The sequence below is a fragment of the Ambystoma mexicanum genome, chromosome 4q, assembly GCF_040938575.1.
Source record: "Ambystoma mexicanum isolate Mex_15411 chromosome 4q, UKY_AmexF1_1, whole genome shotgun sequence".
NCBI lineage: Eukaryota > Metazoa > Chordata > Amphibia > Caudata > Ambystomatidae > Ambystoma > Ambystoma mexicanum.
The window spans coordinates 329275737-329298837 of NC_090928.1; positions in this window are offsets into that span (position 1 = coordinate 329275737).

The following is a 23101-nucleotide window of genomic DNA, read 5'->3' on the forward strand; positions in this document are numbered from 1 at the left end:
TTCTTTGATGAAATATGCCCATTCCTGGGGGTGTTCTTTTAGCATTGCCTTAGTTAGCCCATCAGGGCAGGGGGCCCTTGAAGGGTTTCGTTTTTTAATTTTGAGCTCAATGTCTTCTAGGGAATGTTCTAGGTCCCAGATCTCTTGAGATGCCATCGAAGATGTTTGCGTGGTGTTATCCTGGCCGCCAAACAAAGCCATAAATATTGTTTCCAGGCTTCTTCCAGAACAGGATTTTGTTGCGTGTCAGCTGGAATATCCGCACTCTGTTTAATGAGTTGCCAAAAGTCTCTTGAGTTCTTGTTGGATAGGGCCTTTAACATCTGTTCTGCGTGATTTTGAAGCAAGAGTCTCCTGTGGCCCACTATCTAGTTCTTGTAAGTTTGTTTGGCAGCTCTTGCTTGTTCTCTCAAACGTAAGGAGTTTGATTTTGAGGCAATTCTTGTGATCTGTCGGAGAGCCTTTCTTTTCTCCACCAGAGCTGCATCGTAACTGTGTTTCGGTGATTTTTTACCAGGTCTTGAACCCAGTTTTTGCGTCTTGAATTGTTCCAAGAAAGGATGGAAGTCAACTTGCAAGAAGTTGGTCGTTCCCGAGTCGGTTTTCGTTGCCTTGGTGTAGTCGTTCAATAGAGAGTTGATTTCCTGGGGTTTTAATCTGAGTCGGGTCCCTCTATTATTTGGTTCAACTGTTGATTTCATTAGTTGAGGTGGACTTTCAGTTCCATTTACAAATGATGTGATTGTTAAATTGTGGTCACTATTTTGAGTTTGGATGATTTCGTGGGTGAGGGTTTTTCCCCCATGTCACTTGAGATGAAAACGTGATCTAGGTTAGCTGATTGATCTCCTCTTTGCCAAGTAGGCATCGATGGTTTTGTTCTTGGGCAGATCGATTCCGTAGATACAATGTCTCTTGGTGACATTTCTGATAGCAATAGGTTACCTCTTGTTTCATGTTGATCTTTCTTGGTGGTGGAATTAGCGGTCAGGCTTTTCGGATCGCAGATCGCGTTCAAATCGCCACAAATTATGTATTGTGGTATATCAAATTTTACTTGGGCCGCGTCAACTATTGAATCCGCTTTCTTGATGAAATCAGCATTGGAGATTAAGTCAGGGTTCCAGTAACAATTGATGATTATCAATGTATTGGTGCTTGGTTCTTGAGTGAATGGTGTAGTCTGTGTCCAACTTGCTAACAGAACAAGGAAGAAAAGTTCTGCGACTAACACCTTTTATATATCGAAACACCTGAGCCAGCTTTTACTGCGGTTAATAAGCCTGTGACTGGACGTCCCTTATCTCCTTTGATTGCCTGGGCCGCTCTGGTGTCATAACCGTTCAGTAGGGGTTTGTGGATCAACAGCGTTTCTTGCAGGCACAGGATGTCGAAACCAGCTAAGTTCATGTCACTGGGTGCTGTTAAGTGGTTAAACCCACGTGTGTTCCAAGATCCTAGCTTTAGTACTGTCTTCTTTTTGTGTATCTCCATTTTTGATTTCTGGTTTGTGTGTTGTATAAAGCTACTACCCTGTTCCATAGTCAAACCATGGGCAACCATGGTCAAAACATAGGCTGGGTCTAGTCATGGATCCTAGATTTCAAGTACCACCTAGGAAGGCCTTGTAGGGAGTTTAGTAACGGACACTTACCCCATTTATAGACTCAAATGGGCTCACACAGAACCTTAGAATGGCAATTTTAATAAAGCTGGACAGGGCTTCTTAACAAACACCATTACCGGTCAAGGTAATGATGTCAAGCCGGTCAAGTGGCAAAACGAGTAGAGCGCTCCCGGCGGGGCCAAACTCAGCCTTTCATCCTTCCGAGGTCGATAAATGAGCACCACACACTGTGGGTAATAATAAGCAGCGCTCAGATACCTGAGGGTTCGTAGCGCTATATAAATGCCAAATTATTATTATTATTATTACAAAGCAGGGTTACACCCAAGCAATGCTCTTGCGTGTGAACTCTTGCACAGCAACAGCAATCAGTCGCCCATAGCTCTCTAACATAACATAGCATAGTGTACTATAGTGAAGCAATGTGAAGCAGATGTTCATGCGTGGATATGTTCTGCCTCAAATTCCGGTGTGAACACAAACGAAAGAATGCCTGCACCCAATGCGTGCATTGCCAAGTGGTTTCATCTTGCAGAAGTACTTCCACTTCGAAGCGACTCTAGGCCTTACATCATGAGAACATACATAACATGTGCACTTGATGTGGAAGACAACCCATGGTCCAAGAAACATGTAACAGAACCTGTTCCCTTGCAACCATGCTCACAGCATATGGCAGATAGGGACATATCTAGCCTATAACAGTAGCTCAGGCAGTCACGCGCTTGCCGCAGGCATCTATAATTCTACAGTCGAGTAGATCCAATATAAAGCATTTTACTCACTTAAAATTTAAAAGCACTGTTACAAGCACGCTGTGCAACATGCAACACAAATATGGGATACTTATGAGGAAACAAAACCACAATTGGAGGCAACAAATACAAGGGTGAGTGTGTTATGTGGAGAGCATAACGCCAAGAAGCTCCTGGGTGCATATGTGGCTAACACAGCGCTATAGGCAATTCCTAGTAGAGTAATACCCTGGTATTAAAAATGGCAAGTGCATTAGCTTGTTGTATTTGATATCTGTAAACCGAAAAAAGGGAATTAGGTTTGGCCCCTCGACCAAGTTTGCAATTGTTGATGGGATTGGTTCAGCTCAGCAGATCCTGGTGCAAGGAATTACACAGGCAACCAGTCAGAATCTGATTGTGAGGAGACTAGAAAGAGTTGTGACCCGTTTGAAACTCTTGAGGTTTCTCAGTGCTCAGTCATTGATTACACAGACTTGTGAATACAATATTTTAATTACAATTGTTCTTTTATAACGAGCTTAATACCAACGAGTTGTTTGTAAGTGCGGGACTGGGATTCAAACCTGTGTTGCACTAGGTTGCCTTGCTTCCAAGACAAACACGTTGCCTCTGAGCTATCCTTCCTCCCCAATGTTTAAGTGTGTGGAGGAACTATTGATGACTACACAGGTTCAGAGCACTTCATTCAAGTATGTATAATTAATGCTGTCGCATATACAACAAATTACCACGACAAAGGTGAATATTTGAACATTGATTTTTGCAATGAGCAATTTTTACCAATCAATGCCCAAATCATGTAAGAGCCTCCCCAAAGCTTGACCATCCTGCAACTATTGCCATACTGAACGAAAGGGGGTGGGGGGCTTTCACTATTATGCCTTAGGGCTAAAGTACTAGCGTAACAAAAAGTGTCCCAATAGTCAGATTTCCCCAAACAACAATTTCTATATCACTCATTGAAACTTATGTGGTAATTAACACACACCTTCCTCCAAATAGTCTTTTCAACATTCATAGTGCAACATACTCACTTTTTCTAAACATCTTTAGATATTGCGCGTTTCTTTATTGGCCCATTTTTATTTTCGATTTTTTGTTTGTAAGAAATGACTGCATTTATCAGCATAAAATAGACATTCATAACCAACATAAGTAACATGTGAGTATGTGAACCAAACCTTACATACAACACATGTGTATGTACAAATAAAAATGAAAGGAAAAGGAATTGATTTAGTGCATGAAACCGATTTCTGTTTGCATCTGTAGGGTGTTCCTGATCCCTTTAGTTGCCTTAGCAGTCAGCTATGTTTGAACCCTTGGCAAGCCGCATTGGGCATTCTTTATATGTACAAAAAGACAGCAACAACCTATGTGAACCATTTGACAACATAGTGTTGAGAACCACATTGGCGGCACTATACTTTTTCAATTTCTGAATCAAGCTTTCCGGAAACGGAAACAAGGTAAGTTCATAGATTCCATTCCTCCTTCTAGGGAGACCCAATAACATTAAAACATGACAACCTTAAAGCGCCTTGGGGTATACAATCAAGCATTCTCTGATGAATAGAGAGAAGCCGTGACAATGGGCCTCATTACGGGTTTGGCGGTAGCCATGCCGCTATTGGCGGCATGGCTGCCTCCAAAAGTGGGTCCAGGTTACCTGAATGGGTAATTACTGGGCCATTCCGAGTTCGGAGGGCCCGGTAATTCCTCCCTCAGGGAACCAGGGCCCGGACCTTCCCCATTCCCATTCGAGCCCCGATAGAGCTCAATGAAATGGAAGAAGGTGCTAACAACGGGCCGATTACGACCAGCCCGTTGTTAGCTCACTGGTCCCCTCGTGGGACCCGGTAACGAGGCCTGGTTTTACCAGGCGTCTTTCCTGGGTCACGCGAGGGGACCTCGTAATCAGGCGGAATGGGAATAACGGGTCCGCACCCATTAGCGGACCCCGTTAACCCATTCCGCCTGACTTGTAATGAGGCCCAGTGTGTGTTCTGTCAAATGCTTACGCCACACAGAGACACGTGTGTGAAGTAGAGCCTTTGTATTGCTGCCCGCTGCCCTATACAAAATCATGCATTTCATTACATGCACTTATGCTCATAAATATGTATACTACACTTTCAAATATAGGTGTAATACAAGGTACATGAAAGCTTGTCCAATATCTATTGTGCAAAGGGTCTAACATCTAATCTCATCTATTTAAATGTGCATTTCTTTCTAAGGGAAATTGAAAAGCAAACCAATATTTTTGTTATTTAACAGCATAAACATGCTAAGACTTCTGTCTTTATGCCACACTCTCTCTCCGAGCGCCAGAGCAAGGGGAGATAGAGATCCTATTCACTCTTATAGCCCTCAAAGAGGGTGTGTAAGTTTTGAACAAACTCTAACATAGAAGAGGTAAAAAGGCATGTTAGGCCGTGTGAACCTGGCACAATACATGTTTCTACAATGTATGCGTGAGTGCAGTAGAACTATAAAGAACGGTTTATGGTAATTTCATCTAAAACCATTGCATCTAATGCCATTCCATCAAACTTTTTCCATCTAAAATGTTTCCATCTAATGCATTTTCTTTTTCTTTTTTTTTTGGGGGGGGGGGGATCCCCCCAAACCGTTGTTGTTTACACTTTAAAATACACCTGAGCAATAATGAAACATTTACACCTCCAAAAACAAGCATTAGATGGAAATTGTTTAGATGGAAACATTTCGATGGAATGGGATTAGATGGAATGGGTTTTAGATGAATTGACTAGATACTATAAAGAACACTCCCTATATGATAGGCTGACTATCAAATAGTTGTGTTGTCAGCTACAGCACAGCACAGAAGTGTCAATTAGGACAGGCCTATTCACAGACCCATCAAGCTAGAAAAAGCTAGCAGGTATTAACGTGAAGACTTCACAAATGCAACAGCAGTGAGTTGTAACTCATTCCACAGTTACATCTCGTGATTCAAAAGTTTCTGGGAACAGTGTAATCTTGGGGAAAGTCCACTTTTATGTTCAGAGAATCATTACCATAACATAGCAAAAAAGATACTATTGTTATTTTAGAATGTGCCCGCAACATGAAAATGGGTCCAATATAGTTGACTTGTGTCTCCTATTTGCATCAGCTTTCAGAAGCACTGCATCATATCCTCTGACTGCTGCCTGCATATCCAACAGCCCATCCACCTCTTGATGCTGGTAAGAGGCCTAGTAATTGCCTTGCTCTAGTGCGACTGCAGCTGACAGCGCTACATCAGCATCCCCAGACCGGACCAAGACGTCCACAGCGACTGCAGCTTAAGCCTGAGCGAAGCAGTGCCCCTGTGTCCATCGCGGAGAGACTGCTCCAAATCTGCCACAGCTGTGAGAACTTGCATCAGTGAAGGGGAGAATCCTTCTTTACGATAGTCTTGGTCCAATACAGTGTGAAACGTACCGATCTTCATGCTACATGTGGGAAGCCTTAGACCTTGGCCTACAGCTGGAGAAAAGCATCAGTTTTGTGCCATGCAGCTGAGCCTTCCTGGGTTCAGCAAGACTTTGGTTTGCGGCCTACAAGTGTAACATCCACGTTGCTACAAAATGCGAGAAGAATTCTGTAGCTTTCAGTTGTCTTCCCGATGCATGGATAACAGAGAACAGCTTAGGGCATTATTGTTGGAATGTATTGTCGACACAGTGTATTTATTTATTTGCATTTATAAAGCGCACAGCAGCCCTCAGACATCTTGGCGCTGTTACAGAAGGCTTACTTAGTTACATAAGTGCTTGCGAAAACATACATACATACATACATACATGTTGCCTAACCCCATGTTGCAGGGGACGGCTTGCTTAGTTACATAAGTGCCTATAAAACATAGTTTGCCTATCCCCATATTTCAAGGCGGCAGCAGCCTACACATGCAGAGTCAAATTAGGTGTTTTGGCCTCTTTGAGCTACTGGCCATGTGCTTCTTCCATACGTTTGTCAGCCTTCATCAGGACACTATGATTTGGGCGTCTCCCATAAATGTGTGTCTATGTCCCGTCTCGTCCATCTCTTATCTACCCTGAGCGTGGTCTATTTTTCCATATGTTGGCACTCACAGCTGCTACTTCTTCTAGTCCTACAATCAGTCTTTTGTTTCAACAATCGTTCAAGTGTCATTTCAATTTGTGAAAATTATTTGTGTTATTAATGTCGAGCACCACTTCAATGGTTATTGATTTCAGACTGCTTAAATTGTATTAGTTGTTTTATATGTGTGATGAAATTAGTGCTATTCGTATATACTAGCTTGTACCGACATAACATACACCGTTCTAGCATATCTTTAAGGTCAATATTGGTCGGCAATTCATAGGGTCACTTCTGTCCCCCTTCTTAAATATTGAAATCACCATTGGAAGGGGGCGTAGGTCCCTGTGACTTTTAAATGATCATTGAAAAGATTAAAAGTATAGGCAACTGTCTTTTTTTAATTTGAAAGGCATATTTGTATCATATGGATTGAGAGGTATGTACGGTATAAGAACAGTTTCTAAGTTCCATCGATTACACAGGCCTCTATGATGTGTCTTTGTAGGCACGTAATTGTCAACCTTGTTCCATTGCAGAGTCCCTGTGATGGCACAAGATTGTGTAGTAGCATAATTACAGCACCTACTTTGTTTTAGCTTGTGAAGAGGCATTTGTCCTACAGCGTTTCGCTCTTTAGAGACTGAAACATTGAGCTGGTAATTAACTGTTCATTGACACTGGAGCCGCCGTGCCCTGTGGGAAGAAAAGTGGGGGTGGGAAGAAGTAACTTGACATTTTTCCGAATGTTTGCGGTAGTGGAAGGGGAAGGTGATGCATAGAACCATGCTCATTCTGTTTGTTAAAATGATAGCTGTTGTTGAATTAGAAGGGCGCACAGAGGTGCAGTTTTTTCCATTTGGACAGCATGGGGAAACCTAACACTGATAAATTGCATCAACTGAGTACAGAGACATACCTAAGCGTTTTATATATATACATTTACATTTGAAAACGTTTGGAAAAAAATGATTTTTAATTAATAAAATATTGGTTTTCAAATCAGAAAGTATAGAGAGAACTGATGTTAGTAACAGTATTCGTTATCTATCCAAACCAATCCTGACTATTTGATTTCTTATGATTGAGAGGCTTCTGGGAGATCAGGAGCATTACCAGGTCCCCCGTAAGTGCATGATATGATATCATATGGCATTTATAACGCGCCTGCACACAAGTGTTTCTGGGTGCCACAAGACAAGGGAGGGAAGAGATAGGGGAGGACAAGACAAACATTCCTACTAAGCCGTGTGTAATTCGGATCATGCAAGTTTGAAAATAGACGTGCAAGGGGAAGAAGGGTGGGAAGTGCAAGGGAGAGGAGAAGGGGGGGGGGAAGTGTGATCCTGACAGCATGGCTCTGAGTAAGTGCAGCGAGGGAAGCGTGGCTCTAGGTCAGTGCAAGGAGGCAGGGGGGCTGTAGGGGTTATAGTTACATCCCCTAAGTGTGCTGTAGGCCAGAAGGCAGTGCAAGGAAGACTGGTCAAGGAGGAGCCTAATACCCAGTGAGAGTCTGAGGGAACCAAGCAACCAGTTGGCCTAGCAGACAGGTAGGTTAGCAGGGGAGACATGGAAAGAGGGCAGAGGAGAAAAGGAGGGTCTTGAACTGCTTCCAGAACTTCAGGTAGTCCAGCTCAAGTCTGAGAGGGGCATGGAGGCCGTTGCAGAGGGAGGCACCTGCAGAAGAGAGACATCTACCCCCCACTCTCTGCCTGGAAACGCGTCTGACTATCAGAGAGTTGGAGTTAGCTGAGCAAAGGGCTCTAGAAGGAAGGTATTTTCAGAAGAGAGCATTGGATGTAGTGCAGGCCCCGTCCCCAGGAAAACTTGTCGACAATGCAGAGGGTCTTGAACTTCATCCTTGCAGTCACTGGGAGCCAGTGGGGAGATTTCAGGGCTGGAGTGATACGGTCCCTGGGCTTGAGGCCAAGTATAAGTCTTGCAGTCCTGTTCAGGATTAGTTGAAGAGGGCGAAGAGTAGAGGTAGGCAGATTGAGAAAGAGGCTTTTGCAGTAGTCCAGCCTAGAGAGAACCAGGGCTCTAAAGACAGTGAGCTTCTGGGGGAATGTGAGGAAAGGTAGAATACCTCTAAGGAGATGCAGCTGGAAGTGGGTCTTTTTGGCAAGGTCTGTGGTGTGAGGAGAGAAGGAGAGAGTTATGTTGAGCATGATGCCAGGGTTTTTTGCCTCACAGGAAGGCGGGGCAGAGGGCTGATGGAGGGTGGCTAGAGTGAGAGAGGGAAGGCGGGAGCAGAGGTCCCAATGAGAAGCATTGCCATCATACTGGCATTAAGGCAAAGATCGCTGGAGGCGCACCAAGCCTGTATCACAAATAAACAGTCAGGAATGAGCGAGGACGGAGAAGAGGATTAGGGAAGCCTGAAAGAGAGCTGAGTGTCATCCGCATAGCACTGAAAGTTAGAAGAGAAGGTGGAGATCAGGTGGACCAAAGGGGCTAGATAGACATTGACGGGCCAGGGTGAGAGGATAGAACCCTGGGGGACACCACATATAGAGAGAGAGAGAGAGAGAGAGAGAGAGAGCGAGAGAGAGAGGGAGGGAGAGGTGGTGGAGAGAAAGGACCCCAGTTGAATTTTGGAGGCACGGTCCAGATGGAAGGTCAGCCATGCTAGAGCCTGATCTGTGATGCCCAGATTCACATGGAGTCTGTTGATCAGGGTGGCATGATTGATTGTGTCAAAAGCAGAAGACAAATCAAGGAGGATGAGGACAGAGGGAGAGCTGCAGTCAAGGTTATAGAGCAGATCTTCACAGGTTTTCAGGAGAGCAGTGTCCGTGCCTCTGGCTGCTCTGATGGTCATGGGGGCAGCCAACAGATTTAGTGTGGAGGGTAAGTTGGGAGATGGCCAGCTTTTCCAGGAGTTTGCCCAGGAAAGGAGTAATAAAAATCAGGCGATAGTTTGCTGGACATGTAGGGTTGGCAGAAGGCTTTTTTTTAGGAGGGGGCGCATAAGGGAGTGCTTGAGGAGAGAGGGGGAAAGATGCAGTGGCAAAAGAGTAATTGCATATTGGATATATTTTTAGACGCTCTTTATTGTTATCCATGGCCTTTGAACTTATTACTCAGAGCAAAAATAAGAGCTAAAGATGAACTTATTAGATTGGCCAATTTGCTTGTCACATCCTGTACATCTGGACAGGATGTTCATGTTTGATTTCAGCTGTTTCCAACTTGAAATGAGTCACTTTCACGGTTTGGAGATTGAGTTTGTATTTAAAGAAAAGTTGTAAAGTACAAGACTTGATATGATAGGTAACTTGATGCTAGTAATTTAACATTCCCTTTGGGTGAATGTACAACACACTATTCTGGGAGAACATTACTTTTTTGGAGGGCAAATTGTTTTCCTAGAATAACTCTATGTACATACCAGAAATGATGTGAACAGTGTAATGGGAAAACTGCTATATGGAATTTGGACTGGTGTAACTTGAGGAAATAGAAGAAACTATGTTTTAAAATGGCAACTCTGCAACAAGGAATCATACAACATATGGAAGTGACTTTTGAGATGTGACAGTTTTTAAGTGTAGGAAACTCATTTGTCAAGTGGGAGACATCAGATCACTAGGCATCATTTTGACACAACGCAAATGGTGTAACTCAAAGAGTGTATCCCCCTAGTCTATGAGGGTGGTCTGAGATTGGACAGGAGCATTGAAAGGTATAGGGCAGCTGTATCTTGTTAGGGTGAGAATGTTTCTTACACTTACGCTATCGGGATTTTTTTTTAAAGAGGCTAACACATATTGCGTGACAGGTACAATTGGGGATGCAGACTAATGTAAGATTATTTTCTAATTATGTTTATTGATGTGCGGGTTTTGATTAATGTAACACAAGTGAAATCAGTTATGTTGCATATGCTTTATTGAATTATTCATGAACTGTTATATATGGAACATAGCATTAATAAAAGTTATTACAATAATGGTGTAATGTAACGTGAATAATGTAGGCTAAGCCATGTCTGTCTATATATACTTGCTGTTTCTGGGGGTGACTCTTCCTTTTGTGTGCCCCAGGTTATCCCTTGTCTGTTTAGAAGTGTACTTTAATTGATTCTTAGTGGAATGATTTTCAGGAGCTTAGGGATGTGCTAGTATTTCATGTCACTGGCTTTTGCCAAAATGCCAAACAAGTACATGTGTTCAATGCTACATAGCTACTCTATAGGATACATCAGAAAACAAAATAAATCTAAACCAGTGCGGTTTACTCGCTTTATTTTTCAGGAGCTAGTGAAGCTGAAATCAATAACTTATTATGTGACTGTCACAATATAGCATGCATACCTTGTATTTATGTCTGTACTTGCTGCGTGACTCGGGCGAGCACCGTGCCTTTGCTGTGATTGACAGGCAGAGTGACACTGCTGCCCACTTAGCTATGCACCTAGGAGAGTGTCCCTGCCTGATGACCAGACACAGTAATGACCCTGACTGATGCAACGTCTGGAGCGGTATGCGTTATGACTGCTTCAAGACAGTATATGCCATTCACTGGGCTCCCAGACGATGAGGACATGCATGTGCGCTGATTGGGAGCAAACACATGTGTACATGCTTCTCAGATTGTGAGCTTTTTCTTTTCTTTTTGGCTTTCAGTGGTGTCTTTGGCACTATTGCCCGGCAAACGATTGCACTGCTGTTTTAGGAGCTGCTGGTAAGGTATGTGCGAAGCACCAAAATGAGGGAGCGGGGTGCTTGTGTTTGTGCAGCTTTTGTCCCTTCGGCTGCAAAACACCAAGCCACACACACATTTAGTGAATTAACTATTAACCTTTTCAATAAGGGCAATCTATTCGATGCTTGGGTAGAGGGAATCCCTTCATAAAGGCCACTCTGGGGCAGGTGTGTAACGAGCCTCCCACTCAGGGCTAATTACATGAAAGCATAAAAGCTCTTAGCAGCGCTTCAGAAATACCGCCGATCATTAGCGTGCATCTAAGTAAAGGTAGGGCCCAGCTCAAGTAATCCATTGCAGAACAAACAGGAAAATCCGCCGGCGATAACCCGGAAGTAATGTCATAATGGTCGTCATATTCCTGAAATACGATCTGTGATCAAGGCTTCGATATTACAAGCTGGAACACCTCCTAAAATCCAGCCAAAAGTCCTCTGATAATACCTACAGCCAAAAGGAGGCGACAATGACAGGAAGAAAACAACCAAAGTACAAAACTGGCTTACTTTTCTCCAAGTGGCACCTAAAACATAAAACACACACTTGAAACAAGTGGCAAAACCAGAGGCATTGCTATGGGGGGAGGGGCGCTGAGGGGGCTATAGCCCCTGCTCTTTTGGATGTAGCCCTGGATAGAAGCTTGGGTTCTACAACCAAAAGGCTAGCTAGCCCCGGGTCCCGTCAATCCCAACATTAGCCTAGCACCGGATCTTTCCCAGACCTATCAACACCCCTGGGCAAAACCACACAATAGTGGTGATGGGGTGGGGGGCAGGCTTCCCCCATCACACCACATAGGGGAAGTGTTTTGTGCGCAATGCGTCATTGACCATACTTAAAATGCTTCATGTACCGAAGTAAAAAGAAACGTAATACACCACAGTAACATAAACATAAACAGCCAGAGGTGCAGGCCATCACCTACACATGGCCACAAAATGGCCATAGCGTGCAGAAGCACACAGCAGGTCAACCTGCTTGGGTATAGAGAGCTGAATACACGCAGGCACGAGAGCAATATGAAGATCAAAGGTACAAACAGAACACGAGAAAACACGCCACACTGAGAAGGTGCAGCAGGCAGCTGCATGCGCCCCTGCCAACACTCCCCCCCCCGACCCCCCCCCCCGTAACCAGCAACTGATGACACTGTACTGCCATAAATGGGACAGCTTCAAAGCCCCATTAGAGCCTACTGGGCTGTGATTGGTTACCTGAATATACCGATGATGGCATGGTCAAGCACAAAAACATCCTTTGAAGGATCGGACAGAAGGCAAGGCCCCTGGGTAAATTGGACTCCACCACAACAGGTTGCTTGCCCTCAAACCCCCCCCCCTTCTGGCAGTCCTGGAATGTTAACAGGTGGAGAGGCGAAGTGTCATGTGGCCATGTATGTGCATGACGTGTGTGTACTTTCCAAGACTATCCTGGGATCCAGCACTGACTTCTGCATTCCCAAAGCCAGCTGTCAACACATGAACCAGGGCCCCAACCACCTTGTGCTCTTCTAGATGCACCATTATGTGCTCAAGTCCATTTTCTCCAACCTGTGCCTCGGCGCAAGCGCCTTAGCCTCTGCCTCAGGTCCTTCCACCTCTTGTGGATCTTGTCTCCAGTGTGGGGGTAGGCAGCCAGTGCAACTACCTCAGGAGCAAGTTCTGCCGCCGTTTTTTTGTGGCAGTTGCAGTCTTTCTGCTTTGGACACCGAGCAGGTGGGAGAACTCTTTTGGTGCCCATCCACCATTGCCGTTAGTTTCTCATCAGCAAGTGTCACTTTTCTCCGCTGACCCTCTTCTCCTGAGCTCCCTGATACACACTTCCTAGAGCACCTCTCTTACCTGTCCTACCTCCTAGTCTGGCTATGCCGGTCTAGCACTTCGATGCCTCCAGCCCATGCTGCCAAACAATAAAAATAACCATAAATGGTGTGACATGTCTGTCAGTTAAGGATAATTCCAGTGGAGTGAAATGACCAAAAGGCCCGATATGGCGGATGTTATCCTTGTGGCGGTAGATAAGGTTTTTTCATAAGACGCCTATGGAAACAATATTTTCGAGCGAGTTTGCCGGTGGTAACAGACATGTTGATGTTTGCTATGTGATAGAGGTATTTTCAGTAGTGTTACTGCCACCAGTGTGGCAAATCCATAATACGGTCGAAGGAGTGTGAGTAGCACAGATGCTGGTAATTGTGTTGGTCAGACTTTTAACACGGGATACCTACCGCCCAACTCCTAACAATGACTTCAGTATTCATTTTATTTTGGCGAGTATAGACTGCATGCAGAAGCACTTGATCCAGAGGGAAGTGTGTGCATTTTATTTTGGTATGATGTCACAGAGTATTTGTGTGGCTTTGCACTTTTTCTGTCAACGCTCTCCCCACCTCCACTACCATTATCTCTCATTTATTTCTGGTTTATTTAAGCTATCTCTATATTAGCTCCATTTTCTGTGGCTGTTCACTTTTCTATTGGTCTATGACTGCTAAAGGAGGTCAATGTGTTAGGCAGTGTAGGCGTTATAGTCAGGGGTGTGGGGGGCGCACAATGATTGCGATGTATTGAATCTCATAAAGTAATCATTGCTTATAGTTCTTCATTGCACTTGCACGGTCTGGATGCGCACAAGGCCTAGTAGGTCCGCCTCTATCTTTCAATCATACATTTGTTTTTTCATCCCCATGTTCCCTCCCTTTTGCTCTGTTTACTTGATGTATAAGCACCTTACAAATGCACAATCTATACAAAATAATTAAAATTAAAAAATAAATTGCAGTAACAATCTTTAATATAACCCTCAACAATCTACACCATTTCTCTTTACTCGCTTCCCTTTCTCCCCTGTACCTTACATCTTTTACACATTCCAATACACCCAACCCAAACTATTGACTTTGTCACTGTGCATCTCTTTCAAGAGACGGGTTTCTGCAATGTGTGCTATATGCATCACCTCATTCTAGCACTCAGTCGCTCACTCACTCACTCACTCACTCACTCACTCACTCACTCACTCACTCACTCACTCGCTATCCAGGGCTGCCACAGCCCTCATTTCCCATCACCTGGCAGTCTCCAGGGGTGATCACACCTGAAACAGATATAGGGTTGTTAAGAAGACTTGCTACGGGCGCTGCATTTTGGGAAATCCCTTTCGTATTTGCCTGCCAGGACAGATGCAGCTCTTACATGTGAGGAGACCCCAAGAGGGCGGGGCAGGAACATCATGCTTTGATATGGATACCTGTGCGTGCCCCTATCGGGGACACCGTCCTTCCTATAATAACATAATCTCGAGCTAGTGTTTTGCAGTCAACAACCCCCCCAACGCCCTCCAGCCTACTTCTGCAGGAGTCTGTCTCCTGATACATTCTGGTTTCACCATCACAGTCTTGTGGCCAATGCTGGATTTTACTTTTATGGACATCATTGATTCACTGTGCGTCACTCTTTCTCAACTCTCATGCTGGACTTCCTTTGCATCTTCTACTCATGGTGGCCCTAAATTCTGCTGTTCCCATCTTCATCTTGTATCCTGGCTTTCAACATTGACTTCTGCAATTATATTTGCTCTCCCCTCTTGCTTCTCCACTCTTTTTGACTGCTTACTCTTTTTTCCCTCTTCCTCCCCTTACTTTCTTCTATGCACTTACTCTATCAGAATTGTCCCTGGACCTAGTATGATAGCAACCTCGTCTGTCTCGTCCCCCCCCCCCTGTTAAAACTGATATAATATTGTTTCGTCCTCATTGTATTTGTTGGCCTATGCCCAGTCGCTTTGCGAGGAAATCCGTATTGCAAGGTCGTGACCTTAAGTGAATCAAGCCTCCATTTTAGGTTAAAGCCGCCATTTTAGTTTATCGTGCAAAGTCACCCTGTGGCCTAAAATGGCCGACCTGTGTTCTCTTTTGCTTTAACCTCTTCAACCTCTGTAGGAGAGTTAATGTCCAACCTGCCTGCAGACTACATGTTAGGGTCATGTAGACCTTGTCCTTTGTTGACCTTGGGATCAGGGGATTACTTGAATCGGCGATGTTAACCTACAAGTATTCAAGAACAATAACGCTACCTAAACACGACATGCGAAACATCCGTTTGACCTGTATTAAAGCAATGCATAAAGAGTGTAAAGTTAAACCTAGAGAATAATAGTGTTTGTTAGCAAATGTATTAAAAAGTAAACCGCATGCACAAGATATGTAAATTAGGAACAAACCTGGCGCGACCCTAGCCCAGTACTTGATTAACTTGTAAGAGGCTGGACATCGTTATAACGAAACTGTATAAATACGCTTTTGTCCAGCTAGCAATTCCTGTTCACTGCTCACATTGAACCCTGCTGGTGGTGTCTGTGATGTATTGACGGCCAAATAGCTATTTGTGTACTTTGTTTTGTAAACTGTACAGAATTGCAATAAAGATTCTGGGAATCTTTACAAGCCTGTGTCAGTGAATTTCTCTTTGCATGGTGTAAAAGCCTTAATATTGTAATTTCTGATTCCACAGATGGCTCTCGAATAGGGACCCTCAAGATCGACTTCGTCTCGTTGAAGGTTGGCTCGGATATCGGACCGGGATCGGACGGTGCCAACAGAAACGACCCCTCTGGACGAGAAGTGAATTCCTCAACAGAACTGCACGGTGAGCTGTAGCCCGAGACAACGTCTTGACGAGGGTCCATATATCGAGGTGGGTAAATTTGCTGAAATCACCAGACACGGGGGTCCTTAGAATTGTCCTTAGTAACCCGATCGGGCCTCCCTGTCCTTTGGTCAGGTGAATCGTGACCCGATTCTTGATTTAATCCTGACAATTTGAATTTGGCGCATTGTACTCGCGAGCACAATTATTTGACCAGGTAACACCAGAACTCTGATATGCTTGGGAAATTGTCTGCCTGCTTTAGGGCATTATTCCGCAGCGACAGACAATCTTTAGAAGATAGCCGTCCCGCACCACAGGAGGGGTCGCCGGCATGTACTATGTACTGTAAGAAAGGCTTTGGTAGTATAGCATTTAATGACATTTGGCACAGACAGACCAGACATAACTCTAATCTTCGGAGGCCAACCAATGGTAGCTTTGAAATCCCTCGTATAGAATATCTAGAGTCTGTATTGGTAAAGAAAAAGGCTAGACCTGCAGCATATGACGCATTGCACAGTTGGAAAACAGAAGCTTTGCAGCAACAAAAGAGTAGAGAGAAACATGTGCGTCGACATATGACAAGTGTCGAAAAGGCACGGTTATATGATCAAAATAAACAATTGGTGTCAGTTAGGAATGCGGACAGAGCGTTTCAATTAGGCATTCAAAAAATGTACCCTTCAAAAGATTTTCATACGTCAGATGAATTGATAAACTTTTGCATGAACGAAGGCCCGATGCCTCCGCGCCAGCCACGTACGTCCCTCCTCCTGGCGCTTTGCCCCTTCCCGTTGTTATTCCTCCTCCTATAGTTCCTCCGGTCCTCCCTGTTGTTCTTCCTGTTGTTCTTCCAGCCGTCGCTCCTTTGCCTGCCCCCTTACCCCCACCTGTTGATATTCAGAATGTGCCTACTCTTCCTCTTCCAAGTGATTTCGCATCGCTTGTAGTAGACCAGGGAGCGGGATCAAGGGTTGTGACTCGTAATACTGTGTCCCCAGATAAAAAGAATGAATTGATTGCTTGGGCTAAAAATTGTATGGAGAAGGGTGAACAAGCTGATGTTTTTTCCACACTCGAAAATTTAAAAGGTATTCCTGAGAAAAATGTTTTTATTGAAGGATTAGGGATTCATTTGAATATAATGTGGAATAGATTAAACGATGTAGATCTCCCACGAGGGTTACGGGATTTGAACGTCTTAGCGTTGTCCAGAGATACTGCGGAGAAAGTATATAAGCATGTTAAGAGGATTTTTGTGTATAGGAAGGAGTTGGAAGAGTTACAGAATGAAGAAGCAGATGGTGATAGTTTAAGTATTATGTTCTTACAGAAACGGTTTTCTCCTCGCCGTGAATTAAAAGGTGAGGAATCACGAATTTGTACAAAGGATGCGATAAGATGGATTTCGGATATGTCGATAACTCCAGATGAAGTATATGACACATATGGTCAGTATACGTTAGAAATGCAAAAGAAAGTGATACAGGTTATGGTAGAATACCTGCAGAATGAGTGTGTAAAAGGAAAGATTTGTTGTCCCGCAGAATTGTTGAGTGTTTATAAGAGAGCCTTTTCGATTGATACTACTTCGACTACCTTAGCGCTTGATTTGGCTCTGTTGCTTAGTAAGCGTTCGGAGCTACCTACTTCTCAGTTGCCTATGAAAGAGGTCCCTCCGACATTTGTCCCAAAAGTTGAGATTGTGGCCGATGCTGCACAAGGAATACTCGTGGTGGACATTCCTGCACATTACGTATCGCAGTTTGTTCACGTCCCGTTCTCAAGACAGGAAGTGAACACTATAAAGCAATCTATTCCTGATATAAGAAAGAATCCGACAGGGTTCTATAAAGAAATAGAGTCGGTCTTACAATCATCGGTATTCACCTTAAGTGATATTGATTTATTATTTCCCATGCTTCTGCCAGTTGATTTGTGGAAACAGATTAGGACTGTAGATGATGTACCTGGGTTAGGAGATACATGGGATAACATGGTTCGGCTCGACAGAGAAAGACCAGCTGCCGAGCGACCGCCTCAAGTGATATTAACTTTGCTGATAGGATTATTGTAAAATTAAAAACTATAGTTCCTGAAAAAAGAATCATTTGGGACAAGCTTACGGCCTGTGTCCAAGGAAAGTCTGAGGGTGCTACCGTTTTCTTCAATCGGTTTGAACAGGTATTTTCAGATTTCAGTGGACAAGACTTAACCACAGAGTCAGGTAAAAGGCTGTTTGTCTACAAATTTGTACGTGGATTGCTGCATGACATCCAGTTACAGATTATGTCTTCCGAAAGCACTTGGCAGGCGAAGTCTCAATCAGAAGTACTGCACATGGCTCAGTACTATGAAAATCATGTGAATAATGAAAAGGAAAAACTTGAGAAAAAAAAGGGTGACCTGAAAACAAAAGTTCTATTACAACAGATTGTTAGAAACCCTAGAGGGGGTAATCAATTTAGAGGTCAGTACGTTCCACAGGGAAGTACGCCTCTGGCTCCGGTAACCATTAACCAGTGTGCCTATTGTCGACAGGAAGGTCACTGGCGCGCACAATGTCCGACCTTGCAGCAAAGGTCATTTGGGAACATGGGTAGACGATCCAGAGGTCGCCCAGGTGCAGGGGGCCCTGGCAGAGGTCAGTTTGCACCAGAATCACAGCAACCTCCTTCACCGGATAAGCAACTTTCGAATGTGGATAATAGAAACATTTTTGATCACCCTTCTGCCACGTACCTCTCTGAAGAGCTTCCTTTTGACGACATTCTGTTTAGTTAGGATTGCCCGAAGCAGGATTTGGAACCAACGCCTATTCCCGTTCATCAGAAAGGTCCCTACGTTGAGATGACGGTGGGAAATAGGAAGCATCTATTATTTGTAGATACGGGAGCACAGAAATGTTCCATTGACCATTTACGGGTTCCAAATATTCCCCTATCAGGGCAGTTCAACATTTCGGTAGGGTTTTCAGGCACACCTGTAGTTTGTCCGGTCTCTTTGCCGGTACCGATAACACTGGGTCACTTCACGGAGCAGTGTCCATTTCTACTTACCACAAACTGTGGGGAGAATTTGCTGGGGTTAAATTTGTTGAAGGAATTGCATGCAGTAATACATTGTTCCCCGGACGGAGTTCAGTTAACAATTTCACCTCAGCTATCACTCGCCTCTCAGTTTTTGACTCAACCTTTACCGCCAGAATTCAGTAATATTCCGGAATGGTTATGGGCAATTGATGATAGTGATGTGGGCATTCTTCAAATTGAACCTGTTAGAATTATTCTGAAACATGGAGTTAAATTGCCTCGCATCCCACAATATAAGATCTCAGTTGAAGGCGAACAGGCTTTGAAATGTATAGTCTCTGATTTTGTACATCATGGAGTAATTGAGGAAATTACGGGTAGTTTGTGTAACAGCCCGATTTCGCCAGTATACAAGAAAGGTGATAATGCGATTCCCTTTCGGTTTATAATAGATTTATGTGCTATTAACAAAATTGTGGCTCCTCAATTTCCTATTGTACCTGATGTTACAACGATACTAACCATGATTCCGGCTTCTGCCACTCACTTTAGCGTTGTTGACCTCAAAAACGCGTGTTTCAGTATTCCCATACACAAGGATAGTAGGTATGTGTTCGCATTTCCCTTAGGTGGACGCTCGTTCACGTTCACTCGTGCACCACAAGGGTACACTGAGAGTCCAGGTATTTATAGTAGGGCATTAAAAGAGCAGCTCAATCCCCTCGAGTTGCCTACTACTTGCATGTTACTACAGCATGTAGATGATCTCCTCTTGGCTGCTGATTCTGAGAGTGCCTGTAAAGAAGGCACCATGTTGTTGCTTTGTCATCTAGCAAAACATGGTCACAAAGCTTCACTCAAAAAATTCCAATATTGTTGTCAGGAGGTCGCCTATTTAGGCTATCTCCTGTCAAAGGAGGGTAGACGGTTGACACCTGAACAAATACAAACTATTTCTGGCATGTCTGTCTTTTCGTTAACAATTAAACCAATGCTGGCTTTGACAAAGAAGGGCATTTCTTTGCCATTGCCATGGACTTTGGAACACCAGACAGCATTTGACTTGCTCAGAACCGCGCTGTGTTCGGCGCCGGTTTTAGGAACTCCAAATTATGAAAAGGCCTTCGTGTTGTATGTGCATGAACGTGATGGATGTGCTTTGGCTGTGTTAACGCAGGAACATGGAGGGAAGAATAGGCCGCGCGGCTATATCTCATCCGCCCTTGATCCTGTTGCATGCGCTTTGCCGAGATGTTTGAGAGCTGTCACTGCTGCTGCTGCTGCGTCTGTAAAACAGAGTGAGGGAATGGTCCTGGGTCATGCATTAACCCTAATGGTACCTCACTCTGTAGATATTTTATTGAATGGAACTCAAACGCAACACCTCACTTCTGCACAATTGACAAGATACAAATTGATCTTGTTTGCTCCCCACATTCAAATTCAGAGGTGTTGTGTATTAAATCCGGCTGAACTTTTACCTGTCCCGCAAGATACTGTTGATGGTGACGAAACGTCACACAATTGCCTTTATACGACAGAACAAGGGACTAAAGGTAGAATCGATTTGAAAGACACGCTTTTGAATAGCCCACAAGGAGAGCTATTTTGTGATGGCTCTTGTTTTAAACTTCCAAATGGTACATCCATGGCTGCTTATGCCGTCACTACTTTAAGTACGATTGTAGAAACCAAAAGAATTATGCATAATTCCACGCAGGCCGCAGAAATTATAGCGTTAACTCAAGCTTGTGAAATTTCTGAAGGGCTTACAGTAAATATATATACTGACAGTCAGTATGCCTTTGGGGTAGTTCACAACTTCGGTAGACTTTGGAAAGAACAAGGATTCTTGACTTCACATGGCACGAAAATACAGCATGGCACTTTAATAGTGCAATTACTTTCAGCTCTCGCACTCCCTGTTCAGTTATCTATTATAAAATGTACAGCACATCAAAAGGTTACAGATGATATAGGAAAAGGGAATGCTTTCGCTGATCAGATAGCTAAACAAACTGCCACTGATTTTAGTTCAGAAATGTATGCTGTAAGAGAAATTGTAAATGTTTGCACTTTTGGTGAAAGTATCGATTCTGTAAAAGACATTCAAGCAGATGCTACTGTAGAGGAGACCAAGAAATGGGTCGAGGGTGCAGGAAGATTGGATGATGATGGGTGTTGGGTGGACAATGTTGAAGGAAAATGGTTACTCCCTGACGCCTACATTACAATGATGGTCATTATGGCTCATGGTCCGACCCATGTCTGCTTGCGTAAATTGACAAAAATGTTACACAGTGTATGGGCCAATGATAACATTTTCAAAATTGCGGAGCGCTTCGTCCAAGGGTGCATGGTCTGCTTGCAGCACAATGTAGGAAAAGGTACCTCGACTCCTAGAGGAAGTTTCGCTCCACCTTCTGTTCCGTTTGAGGTTATCCACTTTGATTGTATTGAAATGGAACGTTGCAACAATCTTAAATATGTGTTGGTTGTCATTTGTGCTTTTAGTAAGTGGGTTGAGGCCTTCCCTGTTAGAGATGCAACAGCCATAACCACGGCAAAAACTCTGTTGAAAGAGTTTTTTCCTAGGTTCGGGCTGCCGAGAGTCATCTGGTCGGATAATGGGCCACACTTTATCGCTGCTGTAATCCTACAAATATGCGAAGGATTACAGATTGATAAACGGTTCCATTCGGCCAGACATGCCCAAAGTGCCGGATTAGTGGAGAGGCATAACGGCATTATAAAGAACAAGCTCGCTAAGACGTGTGCTGGCACCAAGTTAAAATGGCCAGATGCCTTACCGATCGTGTTGCTGTCGATGAGAACAACCCCTCAAACTAAGACTGGGCTCTCTCCCTTCGAGGTGGTAATGGGGAGGCCTGCTAATATTTGGGGTATGCCAAAAAGTCGCTAGTTGCGGGATATAGAGAATGTGCTTCTTTCAGATTACTGTAACCAGTTGACTAAAAATCTGTTTTCAATTTACCACCAGATGTGAGAGGCATTACCTGTACGTTACGAGGGTCCTGGTCACAGTCTACGACCGGGGGACTGGATCCTCACAAATGTTTTCGAGAGGTCGTCTTGCCTTGCACCTCGGTGGAGGGGTCCCTACCAGGTCCTGCTAGTCACCCAGACTGCTGTGCAGGTAGCAGGGCGTAAGAACTTGATCCACGCGACACACACCAAACGGATCCCGCAGCCCGTGCCTTACGATACAGAAGACACAGAATCCCTTTTCACTGCTGTAATCAACGTGCCTGAAACAGCACAACCGACAAGAGAGTATCGGAGACCGTTCCAGAATTTGTAAGGCCAGACAAAACGGCCATCTTGTCTCTGCACTCTCCAACAGCGGTACTTCCGGATCAATCATTTTCTGATCCCATTTCCGTTCACTCGCCACCTCCAGTGGGAAGTGACGACATATTGTCATCCGATCCTTCGGCACCAGAAATTGTGAAATATAATTTACGTCCAAGAAAATGGACGTACAGCACGGTTTGACTGTGCGATTGAGGACATCATTTGAGGGCTTGCCTTTTGGCCCGATTGTACGAAAGGATTCTGTTGGCTAAGGGTTGTGGGAAAGACATTAAGAAGACGCACGACTGGAGTCACCAGCAAACGAACAATTGGTGTTTTTTCGATTGAAGACGACAATGCCTGCATCCGCTACCGCTCATACTGAACTTTTAGATAAATATGTGACTAGCAGAGACAATGATCAAGCAAGTAATGGGACCCCGAAAGTGTATTGTTGTCTTTTTGTAATAATAACTGGGTTTTTAGTAACTATTGATTTTGGGTTATGGTATCTGGAGGAAGCATATCCGCTAAAGGACTTTTTACCTGTTGAAAATGTATCTGTTTTCCCCACTCCTTCCGTGCAATTGCATACCTTATCGCCTAGAGATTTTTCACATAGACGGAACTATCAGAATGATACTCTTTTGTTAATAATGAATGCCACTCATGCAATTTTGAATAGGACCAACTGCTAGATCTGCTCACATCTCCTACAACATGGGGATAAGGGGCTAGATTGGTATATTCATCCTTTACCATTGACAACTGCTTGTTATGCTTCTCTTAGAGCACTATTCTTTGGCCGATGGAATGACAGCATCTCAGGGAACTTTGATGATACCAATTTGAATAGTTTTGAAAAACGTGTTTTGATGCCCCTGGGATGCTCGCTTTTTGCAAATAGGAGTAAGGCAAACGTTGCTTCTGTTAGGC